This window comes from Terrapene carolina, unplaced genomic scaffold (assembly GCF_002925995.2).
Source record: "Terrapene carolina triunguis isolate 2854851 unplaced genomic scaffold, T_m_triunguis-2.0 Scaffold33911, whole genome shotgun sequence".
In the NCBI taxonomy this organism is placed as follows: Eukaryota; Metazoa; Chordata; order Testudines; family Emydidae; genus Terrapene; species Terrapene triunguis.
In genome coordinates, this window is record NW_020698262.1 from 6,548,716 (window position 1) to 6,561,903 (window position 13,188).

The following is a 13,188-nucleotide window of genomic DNA, read 5'->3' on the forward strand; positions in this document are numbered from 1 at the left end:
TGAGTTCCAGGGTTCACGCTGCTGCCTGTGGCCCTGCAGAGAACTCACAGCTCAGTGCCTGCCACCACATTTCATTAGCAATGAGTGAAGCCAAATGGAGGTTAAGCTGAACAAGTGGAACTTTATTACACCTTAGGGACTGCTCTATCCATGTGGCTGGGTTGCTTCCAGCTGCACTCCTGTGTTCCCCAGTTCACCTTGTGTCTTTGTCCCGTCAATAACAGTCCCACCAAGGAACATGGGCCCCCTGACCCCAATTCCACTGATTATGATACGATGTGGAGAGGGAGTTACGGCCACCCCCAGGCTCCTCTCCTAGCCAGCACCCAAGCCCCATCCACCCCAGTTTTGGTTTACATGGCACAGGAGCACAGCTCAGCTCTGAAAATGCAGAAAGGATGGAGTCCTCCTACATGGCCACTTGACCACCTTTTCCCATGCACCAGAACTGCCCCGGCTCCTCTGCATCAGGGACCTTTTGTAGCTACTGTGCTGCTGAATGAATATCAGCCTGTCTGTATTTAGTGCTGGGGAAAGGTGCTGGACTGACTGTCTAAGTGACTGAACTGGATGTACTGTTTGCAATAAAATCTTAACACAGCTTTTCAACTTTTTAAAAAAATGGCTCTTTGCATTTTCCACTCTCCAGAATAATACTGAGGTCCCTGTATAGCACACTATTTTTTAAATTGATTCACAATTTGCCAGATACTTATTTCACCTAAATCTACATAGGTTCACCTGCTATTAGAGCGTGAAATGTAGTCAAATAGAATTTTAACCCATCCCCCATCTTAAATTCTCATACCACACCTTCTCTTGCCACGAGCAAAGAGCTGCAAACACCAAGCCTATTTCCAGGGTGGCTTGGTTCTGCCTGGTACTGGCAGCTGGGTTAGAGATTAGCCCATTGCTATGGAAATCAGCTCATTACTATTAATTTAATTCTTTACCTGGGTCTGAGCCATCCTAAATCACTTCTTCATGTTCATAAAGCAGTTCATGAATCACACACATGTAAAAATGGAGAGTTAGTAATTACTGTCTCCCTTTGATGTAACATAATCCAGACCTTTGGTTTTTCTAACTAGCTCTGAGTGCTGGATTTTCCTATGTTCTGCTCTTTATTACAATGGAAAAGAAAGGGGGGGGGGACCCTTGTACTCGACCTGCTTTTTAAAGAAAACTTTGAAGTGTGAGGCTGATTGTATAAATGCAATGAAAACAAAACCGGTTTGCAGGTAAGTAATTGTGCAACCCACACGGTAAGAAACGAGCATAGCAAAGGGCTGAGGAAGAACATTCTGAAATACACCCTTCAGGTATAGGCCATTGGCTAAGCTTAAACTATCCATTCAGAGAAATGTGCTGTGCTCATGATGCGTTGCATCATCCCAATACTTTTCATGAATTGGGGTGTGGCGTGTAACACTGGCCTATACCATCCTTTCTTCATTGAATGGTCTTCTGTCAGCTAAGGGGACAACTACCCTAGTCAATGTTTATATAGCAAGTCCCAATCTTTAAGTTTCCCTGTTGAAAGTTCACCACGTTTTAGCCTGATGACTGACCCCTGGAAGCAAAGACTGAAATCCCACAGTCTTCCTCTAGTGGTGACTAATTGCAAAGCTCTCTCTTTTCTAACCTAATGCTTCAGATGACTAATTAAAATAGCTCCACCCTCAAACCTTACCTGTGATGATACTGAGCCTTTGTGTTTGCTCTTCTTTATGCTGACGTTCTTCTTATAAAACCATGACCCAGAAGCGGGACTCACCAATGACTGGGTATTAGTCAGATGCCAAGAACATCTCAGTGACAGCATTGCAGTAGTGAGTGGCTGGCTAGTTTCAGCACAGGGTTAGTAAGGATAGATGGAACAATGAGAACACTCCAACCCTTTGCCCGTTTGTATATATAAGTGAACTTGAGCTAGACTCCCCTCCTCCCCCTTTGAAGCTCTGTTTCCATTTCCCAGCTGGAATCAGAAGTGAAGTGAAGGTGCCAAAGTGCAGTGAGAACATATTTTCCCATGATATTTCTCTAGCCCAATTCTATCAACCCAAGACTTTCAAACAAGAATCCAAATTTCATTCAAACCACAAAGTTGTTGAGATTCTTTCAGCACTAGGGCTAAAGTCAGCTGGGCTGCTGCCTTGGTGTGAGGTTTGAGGGTTCCTCACCGAGCAGTAGGGCTGTTTGGATGACTCATGCCAGAAGCCAAAATCGGTAGGTTTCATTAGCTCCAATTCAAATGTGTAGAAAGGTTTGTGTGTTGGGGCATTGGTAGAGTCTAAGGATAAGATGGGGGGGGACTCTAGAAACAGCCCACTCAGACCAAGACATGTTTGTATATTTGATTTTCTTCAAATTTAAGAATAAAGGAAAACCAGCCCTTCACTCCTTCCGCCCCCACCCTCCTGTGCATGTGTGACGTGTTGAGATCAGTCCGTCACTTTTAGCTACAATTGGTCATGCAAAGTTCCAGGAAATCCTAGCAGAAAGCAGTTATTTGCATTGAGTGAGGCTGTCAATGGTTAGTCAGAAATAAGTAAACAAAGCGAGGTCCTGATCCTGCAAACATTGACCCTGTGCAGAAGATAAGCGCGTGAGTAGTCCTTGCATTGACTGCAATGGGTGCTGTGCAGACATTCAAACTGCTGGATGAGGGAGCTCCGTTTGGATTTAGAGTTTGTCCTGTTAAAAAACAGAATAGGTCAGGATATTTTCATGGGAAGGAGAACAAATTCCCTGCAGAACTTCGCCCATTTTTTTTTCATTTTTTTAACCAGTTCTGCTAAAAAATAAAATAAAAAAAAGACCAGGAGGAAATAGTTTTTGTTTCTATTGAATGAGTGAATAGGGCCGTTCTGTTCTGCCAACTGCAGGAGGGCAGCATTGCAGGCCTGTGAGACTCCTATCGCTGCGATGACAGGTTTATGCCATTTACAAGTTAAAACACGTTTTTCTGCTCTTGGGGATGTGCGTAGTTATTAAAATCAACCCTGTTCTTACTGCTACTCCAGTTACCATTGCTCACGACCTTTTGGTATTTGTATGCAGCAAAAACAAACCACCCCGCTGACTGGCAAAATAAAGCTTGAATATGGGGTAAGTTTGACTATCCTATGAGGAGGTAGCCGTGTTAGTCTGTAACCACAAAAACAACAAGGAGTCCGGTGGCACCTTAAAGACTAACAGATTTATTTGGGCATAATCTTTCATGGGTAAAAAACCCACTTCTTCAGATGCATGGAGTGAAAAGTACAGATGCAGGCGTTATTAGTGTCAGTGTAATAAAATCATGAAAATTGCCTGAAGATTGTGAGATTTTAAAAATAATACTATTTTTAGGGACTTTGAGTGGCACTCTCATATGGGCATCTTTCAGTGTTTGTGTTTTCCAAACAAAAAGGCTAGCAACAAAAATGTGCAAATGTTTAAAAAAAGAAAACAGAGATTTCCCCCACAATCACAGGACTCCAGGAGCTTTCAGACCACCAGACCTCACAATGAAAGTCTGAGAATTTGCAATAGCCTGCTGCCTCTCTCTCCTCCGTAACCCTTTCTGGCTCAAATTAATATTAAGAATGGCAACAATGCAGCACATATAACTGTGGGAACTCATTGTATTTCAATGATTAAAAGCAGCATCAAATTTCCCCCCCATCTCTAGTCCCAATCCCCTGCTCTAATCAATAGACACCTTCCTTCCTCCTTTTTCTCACAGTGACCTGAATAAATCCTTTCTCCTGGTTCCGTTTTTGGCAGTTAAGTTTTGCAATTGCAGCGAAGAGGCGGGTGTTTACTGAGGGATGAGACCCCCCCCCCCAGAGCCTAGCACAGAAATACTGCCAATGTGGTAGTCTTGTTAAGACAATTCTTTACAGAGATCAGTCAAGCAAGTAAGATCCCACCTGCCTCCCTCAGTTAACGGTGATTCCATCTCAGGTCAGCTGCCGTGATTTGTATCTGTTATGGGCAGGTGAATGCCATGGCTACCCGGTGTTTGTCAGCAATGGGGAGGGGTTGGTGGTAATGTCGCTGGCAGGCTGTTACTGGACCCTGTGGCAGACGCAGAGGAAGAGGAAGGATGGGCCAGTGGTTAGTCCTAGCCTGACACTCAGGTGACCTGAGTTCAATTTCCTGTTCCACCCCAGAGTTCCAGAATGGCTTTGGGTAAGTCACTTAGTCCCTCAGTTCTTCTGTACACTAGGGAGAACAGCCCTGTCCTGCCACACAGGGGGTTTGTGAGGATAAATACTTTACAGGTGGTGAGGTGTTCAGAGTGCATGGTAACAGGGGACATACAAGTACCCCAGATGGGAGCCGTAACCATGCTGGCTAAGAGAATGGAGGTGACGGGGGGGAAATGCTACAATTCCTAGCTTGCTGACATTGCTCGTGGGCGGGCTCTGTTTTCAGCTTCTTGCCCTTAGCAGAGCAACTCCTCTGTACTCTGCTGGCCTAAGCAGAGTTCTTTCCACAATCCTCTCTATAAGAAACTCCTCAGACACCCCATAGCAAAGTGACAGACAGATCTCTCCTTTCCTCACAGGCCCCAGCCTGCTGTGGTGGGACCTTGACCTTGCAGGTTACACCCTGCCCTTAATGCTGCAATATCCTGTTGGGACATGGGAAGACATGAACAAGGTGAGATGGCTGCAGCAGCCTAGTTCTTCCAGCCAGCTTTCTCCTGTCTTCCCTGGCCTTTCCCTTCTGCTCTCCCAGGGAACCTTTGCACAATTTCCTCAGGTGAGACACCCCTTGAGTACACACCTGCATTCTTATGATTCCTTGTGGCTGAGTCTCTGCTCCTCTCCCTTGCCCCACAGATTCAAACCAGCCACTTCAAAAGATGTGCCTGTCCCGATTTACATTCATGAGGAGCTCGGGTAATAAATGGTGCTGTGGCCTTCACTAGCATCCCCCTCCCCCCAGTGTGCAAACAGTAATTAAGCCGCTCCCCATTCCGGGGAGATTGGGCAGTATTTATACCTGTTTTATTGGTGTTCAAACAGGGGCCCAAAGAGACTAAGGCCCAATCCTGCAAGGTCCCGGTGGGCACTGAGGGCCTTCACCCCTTTGCAGGACTGGCTCTATGGGCACAGACCTCAGGGGGAGTTGAGGGCACTCAGCACCTCACAGGATGAAACCCTAAAGGCTAAACTGTAACATCACAATCTGCCCTGAAGAAGGGACAATGCATCTGTGACACAGAGGCCCATTGGTGATTCGCTACTCTGTGTCAGCGACTCTTGTCAGGCCTGACATACTCACTACACCTAACACACTGTTGTCATCATCTAGAGTGAAAAGGTATCATATAGTGTCATATACAAACTGGTAACACGCCGGTCCCAAACATAATTACATGGTACACATATGGGGTGTGCACAGAGATACATAAATATGTGCTAGAATTATATTAAGACGTGTTTGGCAAGCAATGCATTAATCCAGTCTGCCTTAGACAAAGGAATGTGTATTTGCTTGGCTCACCAGCCTGGTCATCAGGCAGAGCAAATGAAGGTACATTTACATATTAGGTAAACAAAGCTATCAAGCCAGCATAGCCTCTACACCCCAGCAGGAGAGAGAAGCTTGGGCTGGGCTTACTTTTCAAAGAATACATTTCAAAGGCTATAAAGATGGGGGTGAGGCTGAACCTCAAAGAATAGGCAAGTGAATCAATTGATTATATACAATATTATTGTATTATAAAAGTGTATCAAGTAAGGTCTTTTATGAAAGTTTGAGATCCACTGGTGATTAGTATCAGTACGAACCATCATATGAGGACTTATGGATACACACTGATATTATGCTTTAAAGTCTGACCAAACACAGGGAGAAACAGGTTTTCTCCCAGACAGAAGGGAAGGTAGCTATCTACCTGTCTCCACTGTAAATTAAGCATTGTGGAATCAAAACAATGTAAGCCCTATTTACATATTAATCAGCAGGGAGCTGATTAATGGGAAGTCAACAGGAGGGGAAGAAAAACCAGAAGCCTTCCTGCCTCTTGTAACAGGGTCAGTGAACGTTGGGAGATAGAAACAGAAAGCCATTTTGGTATCCATCACTTGGGGGATTCAAGGGGCCAGAGATCCTGAACTCATAGAAAGGGGGTTGAAGTCTCTGGGAACTAAGTCTGGATGAGAAACCTGCTTAGGCAAAGATAGTAACTTGCTAAAATTAAGTTTTAGCCTTAGAATTGTATTTTTTACTTTTGTTTGCTTGTAAGCCTTTATATCTTGATTCCTTATACTTGGCATCACTTAATCCTATGTCCTTGTGTTAACTAAATCTGCTTTACTCTTACTATAACCCAATTCAGCACTATGATTGACATAAGAGGGTTTGTCAAAGCCCCGTTAAATTAATGCACTGCAGAGTATTGTCTCTTTAAAGGAGCAATTGACTTCTCTGAGTGGGGTGACGCAGGAATTCACAATTCTGGGAACCTCAGCTGATTGCCATATTGGAGGATGGTTTTGGGAAAATTTGGGCCTGGGAGGGTGTTGGGGTCATATGCAAACAGTAACTGGGCAGTGGAGGCCAAGGTTTGACCTGGACGCTTGTTTGCTGGTGGCTGTGAGCCACAGCAGCATAGCATTTAAGGCACCCACAGCTACAGGGCAGGTGGTGGCAGAACCCCTCACTGGTCTGGGATGAACCCCACAGTGTAGCTGTGCCAAACCAGAACAGCAAGGAACGAATTCTGTCTCAGAGCTAGAGCTACAGGCTGAGCTACCCCCCTCGTGCTGATGAGGAGAGGAAGGTACTTCACTCCTTTTCCTGGAGACAGGCACTCTCTCAGTACCTCTGGCCAGTTGCTCTATCTGGATCCAAGGCTCTTCCCACTCCTCACCCTACTGTGCCCCTCCCACCCACTTGTGAACAGCAGGGAGTATTAAGTGAGTAATTAACTGCTCTCCCATTGTAGCCAGAGTCACAGTGTGAGGAGAGGCACAAGGCAGCTTACGTACTTCCCTCCCTGTGTGGCTAAGTATGTAAGAACCTAGCCCTAAGTGACTTGCCTGTTTTGAAGTTGACTGCCTATGTGATTTCCTTATCTAGGGTTCATTCACCATCCCTTGGCACAGCTAAACTATCTCCAGAGGATGAAAAGCAATCTTTGGCAAGTAATCCATTGCAGAAATTGGACAGGTACCACAAGGGCTTAGTCCTTCCTCTGCTAGTGACTCATTATTATGCTGTGTAGCCCTTCTGCTATGAGGTAGCAGATTTTGGAGCTTTGCAGCTCAGTTTCATGTTGTAAAAGAAATCAGTGGTATAGTCAGGATATTTTCTTAGTGTAATGTATTTTATTTACACCATGTACACCAGTCCTGGAGCAGAGGTGTTTACAAATGGCATGTAACAATCCCCTTTTTTTTAAATTACTGCCCCAAACACTAATACTCAGTTCCCAGGGGTCAACTCCACCTCCAAAATTGGTTCTCGTTAGAGATTAAGGCAGGGGAAACTCCCTTCTCATTTGCAACAGCTTTCCCCAAAATAAATTATATCACTAAACTAACAACAGAGTAACCTTTCTCCAAGGACTGTACACAGCATGCACCCTAAGAGAAGGAACTTGTAAGACTGTAACGGCACCAGCTGAGGACTACCACCAAAACTGCCATCTAAAAGATCTCTCACACAGGCCGCTTTGCATCCCAGAAATGTGAGCTACCCAGAGTGTGGCTCTCCACCACTGCATAGTAACACAATCAAAGCTAATGGAGAGGGAGGGGAATCCATTTTAATTATACATTTATTTAAGGCACCTGCTTTTTTGTGAGAATTTTGACATCTACTTTACTAGGCTGCTGTCTTGCTGTTGGGACATGTTCCAGTCATTCTGATTAAACATCCTCTTTGTTTCCTTCTCTACCACTGTATAAAAGAGGCATTTTTATTTGTTTACATATGATTAGGCATGAAGGATCGGCAGTTCCACAAACAGGAGCAGAGATAGGGTTAAAAGCACCGCCCCAAGCAGCCAGTTATGCCTGCTCTCTGCTAACTAGGCTGGGTGGCTTAGCAGGTGTTCTTGGAAGGAATGCTGATGAGCCTCATTAGAGACTGACAACCTGGGGGGAGGGGTCCCAGGTAAGAAGCTGTGGGGATAATGCAGAGGGTTTGGTGGGAGGGGGAATTATCCCGAATTATGAATGAAGTAACCCGGCCATTGGCAGCTGCGAATGGTCAATGTAAAATTGTTTCACTGCCTGCCAGCGGATTACCCTGATGGGCTGCAGGTTGCCCACCACTGATCTGGGGCATAGCCACAAAACTCAGAAAGTTTGGGGGCGTTCAGATCCAGGGCTTTCTTTTGGGACCATCTCTCCTTGACTGTCTTTACAATGGGCTAGTTCCTGAGGGGTAGTCTGTTGTGTTCATGTCTAGACTTTAAAGGGGCAGAGCATTCTTGATACCTTGTTTTTACAAGGAAACACACTCACTTTCGGCATGATTACACTACGAGCACTTCCTACAGCGATGGAAGATTTTGTCCATCACTGTACGTAAGCCACCTCCCCATGCAGCAGTAGATAGGTCTGTGGAAGAATTCTTGCATTGACCTAGCTGCCTCTCCACCAGAGGTTAGGGCAGCTTAACTATGGCCCTGTGGGGTATTAATTTTTCACACCTCTGAGCAACACAGCTGAGTTGATCTAAATTTAAATGTAGACCAGGGCTTAATTGGTTCCCTGCCATTACAGGGACCTTAGACAGTGCTGCACCTCAGTCCCTCCTGTTCTCAGCCAGTGGCATACAAGTTTAGTCTCCTGAGGGCTATAAGACTTTGGTTTTGTTCTGGTTGTTGAGCTGGGTATGACGGTGGCTGGATAGTGTTCGGTAGCCTATGACGTTCAGGAGGATGGGCTGGATGATCTGGCGATCCCTCCTGGCCTCAACCTCTGTGCCTCTATGACCTCCAACCAACCAGTGCTCCCTTCACTCTACCACTATAGGGTTTCTAGTGGTTGGGTGGACGTTGCTCGTGCTTGGCTGTAGGCTTGGAGGACTCATGGGCTTCATGCTGAAGATAACTTGGCAGGAGGCATGGCAGGATGACAGAATATACCATTCCCACTATAGTCCAGGACTTCCAAACTGCAGTTTATTGGCCACTTATCCAGCTGAGATTAAGTAGACAATTTCAGAGGAACCCAAAATGGAATTTGGCCTGAGCAGCTGTAGCTAAATGCTGAAATAACTACATGTACTTGTAAGTAATAAAACCCAAGGGAAAAAATTGCCCATTTTCGCAAGTTCAAGTTTCATCTTGAGCCTCAGCCACCATCTTCTATTTTCAGTATTATTCTACTCTATTCAAGCTCTTATATGGTACTCCTCACTTAGTGCCTTCCAGCAGTGCTTAGAGCAACGGACTTATATCTGTCACCTCCTATAATCCAGTTAAAATGTGGCTTTTATTTAACCCATTGAGATTTCATTAACAAACTCTCTGATGTAAATTCTTCCTGGAAAAACACTGCCCCCATTGTGATCACACAAAGTGAGAAATAAAACCTGTCTGCGTTCTTGTCACCTTAGATTATAGTTCTGTAGTAACCAGAGATGAGACCAGCTTGAGAATTTGCACTCCCAGTTCCAGTAAACCTAGTTAATTAGTTTTAAAGAAAAAATGAAATCAATAGAATGTTCTTAATTTTCCCACATCGCTCCACTTTAGTTACATCACAATATATAGAATTCAGAAGGCCTTAAAAAAAGTGGCTAAGCAGCTTTATTCTCCTTACTCAACAGTTGGAAAGCTGAAGCACAAAGAGGTTAACGAATTTGGCTAAGGTAACAAAGTGAATCAATGGCCAAAATGGGAATAGACTCAGGGTCTCCTGACTCAGTCTGTTAGACCGTTCTGCCTCCTTGAATATAAGTGAAAAGGCTGCTCATTAGAAAGAGCTGTTAGTCTAGTGTTGTTTGCTTTGCACACCACACCCCTTTGTATTACCCAGCATCTAAATTACAAAGGTGGTCAAACTTGCTTCCTGTTGAAAACAATGGTTCTGAATGACACATCACATCATAATGCATGAGGCAACTGCAGCAGGAATGGATTGATGGATTTTACTACCATGTGGTCTCCATGTACCTTTCTGTATCTGCTTCTGGATCAGAGTGACGAACACTGGAACAGGGTTGCTACTTTCAAACAAACAAGGTGGCAAATTGGAGAGTGCTTTTGTTTTAGTGATGGCTGTTGAACTTGTTTCAGTAACTTAAAGCATATGCTATTCAAAGCACTCACTAAATGGAAGAAAACTTATTAAAATGTGTGTGTGTGGGGGGGAAGCTATCTGAAAATATGGGGAAAATGTCCTGTAAATACCAGACATGGACAAAGCAACAGAGGGTCCTGTGGCACCTTTAAGACTAACAGCAGTATAGGGAGCATAAGCTTTCGTGGGTAAGAACCTCACTTCTTCAGATGCAAGTAATGGAAATCCCCAGAGGCAGGTATAAATCAGTGTGGAGATAACGAGGTTAGTTCAATCAGGGAGGGTGAGGTGCTCTGCTAGCAGTGGAGGTGTGAACACCAAGGGAGGAGAAACTGCTTCTGTAGTTGGATAGCCATTCACAGTCTTTGTTTAATCCTGATCTGATGGTGTCAAATTTGCAAATGAACTGGAGCTCAGCAGTTTCTCTTTGGAGTCTGGTCCTGAAGTTTTTTTGCTGTAAGATGGCTACCTTAACATCTGCTATTGTGTGGCCAGGGAGGTTAAAGTGTTCTCCTACAGGTTTTTGTATATTGCCATTCCTGATATCTGACTTGTGTCCATTTATCCTCTTGCGTAGTGACTGTCCAGTTTGGCCAATGTACATAGCAGAGGGGCATTGCTGGCACATGATGGCATATATAACGTTGGTGGACGTGCAGGTGAATGAGCCGGTGATGTTGTAGTTGATCTGGTTAGGTCCTGTGATAGTGCTGCTGGTGTAGATATGTGGGCAGAGTTGGCATCGAGGTTTGTTGCATGGGTTGGTTCCTGAGTTAGAGTTGTTATGGTGCGGTGCGTGGTTGCAACAGGACCCTCTGTTGCTTTTTACAGACTCAGACTAACACGGCTACCCCTCTGATACTAGACATGGACAAAATCATCAAAGGTTCATACTATTAAGGTCAGGTATTGTGGTTCTGTTGGGGCTCTAGCATAAACCCAAATACATGGTCTGGGTAGCCAGGTAAACCTCCAAACATCTCAGTACTGGATCATGTTTTGGGGGATGTGGGGAATATTGTTTGTGTATGTTTTTTTGGGAGGAGGCGGGTGGGGCGGAGTTGCCTGAGATACTATCTATGGGGTTGAAATAACATGAGTTCTAGTTTCTATCATCCAGGAACTGAAAATCATCCAATGACTGAATCTCATAGTATTTCTGTGTAGCAGTAAGATAGAGAAAAGACCTGTTAGGTAGAATGTTGAGTCCGTGTCCCTGCAAGTACAGGCTGAGGAGAGAATGCATCAGCTGTTAAGAGATTAAAACTTGATTAGAAAATATTTAAAATGATCAAACACATAAATTGTTGAATACATATTACAAATACTCACGCCATGACAGTACCTGTACATTAAAAAATGACATTATAACCATGAATACTAAGAGAAAAAAATGTCTGAACCGAAAATAGTCTGTGGTAGAAAATACAAATGAGGGTTAATAACATACAGAAGTTCATCAGTTTAATCAATTCAAAAAGATCCATCAGTCTTATTGCTACCCAGTTAATGGGCTGGATCATATTATTTTCATACTGATGGCGTCCAGTGATATGTTCAATATAGATGTTACTCGACCAATGGATGGTGTCTGAAACTGTTGCCCACAACAAAACCATCAACCACCCAATCCTCTTTGTATAGTGTTAGTGCACCCTACAGGCTTGGAACACAGTCCCATTGTTGGGATCCCAGGCACCCAGTGCTCCAGCAATCAGTGTGTGAATGGTAGCGGAGTATCCCTGTTCTCTCAAGGCATGAGGAGGGAGGCCAGTTTCCATTTCTGAGCTTCAAAAAGGCAGGGATCCAGTTCTCCATAAGGCAGATCCCTGTTTCCAAGGAATTCTTATCTGTCTCTTGGGAAAAGCCCACTCCCTGTTTTTACTCTTTCTCTAGGGTCAGGTCACATCTGGCTCTGTTCCTTTGTCAGCCTTCAGATAATTTACTATCTCCATCACCTCTTCCAGCATGATGTGTATTATCCTCCCCTGGGACATTTTCATGTCTGGAGTTAACTCCCCCAGCCTTTCTTGTGAATACTGAGGCAGATGATTAACTGTAGCCAGATCTCCCTCTTTTTGACAGTAAATTATCCCTTGCCATCTCTCTCTGCCTTGTCTTGGTTTTAACGAACAATCTCATGAGATGTCTGACTCCTTGCTTTTCTGAGGGAACCATTTAAAACAAAAGCCACACATACATAAAACATGAACAGCACACGCTCACAGACAGTCATTGACACATACTGACAGCAGCACAGAGATAGACACTTCTGCGGAGACACACACTGACGCAAAGCAACACACAGACACATTTACTCAGTCACGCAGACATACACACACCCCATCACAGAGACAGCCGGACGGGTAAATCTGCACTGGGGCTGGCAGGTGACTGAAAATGCAGCAGAATGTTTGGGGAAGGCAGTCACAGTGGCAACAACTAACTTCCACCAAGACTTCAAATGTGCCATCTCCCTGGGCCCAGTTTTTCCTGTGACCTCTTTTTAACCCGTTGGGACTAATGCATGGCCCTATGTATTTTTATATTCTAAATCAGTGTGAAGACAGAGTAACCATCTCTACTGAAGCCACTCCCTTTCCCCAGGCAACACATGACTTCTGGACTTCGCATTCCAAAACTATAGGAAACAGTCTCTCTGTGAGCAACCCATATCTTCTTTTCTGCCCCTAAGAATATGGAAATATTAGCTGCTGGGCCCACTGTTCATTCCAGAACTCTCATTTGGATATTCATTTGCAGGTGCTAAAATCCATCAACTGTGGAGCCTATTCTTTTGACCTTAAAATGGCTTGGCGGCATGCTGTACGCCTTAGGAAATGGATTACTGTCATATCTCTGATACTGCAAGGGATTGTTCCCAGAACTCCAGTTACACAGCCCCATACTCATCAGGCAAGCTTCTTCC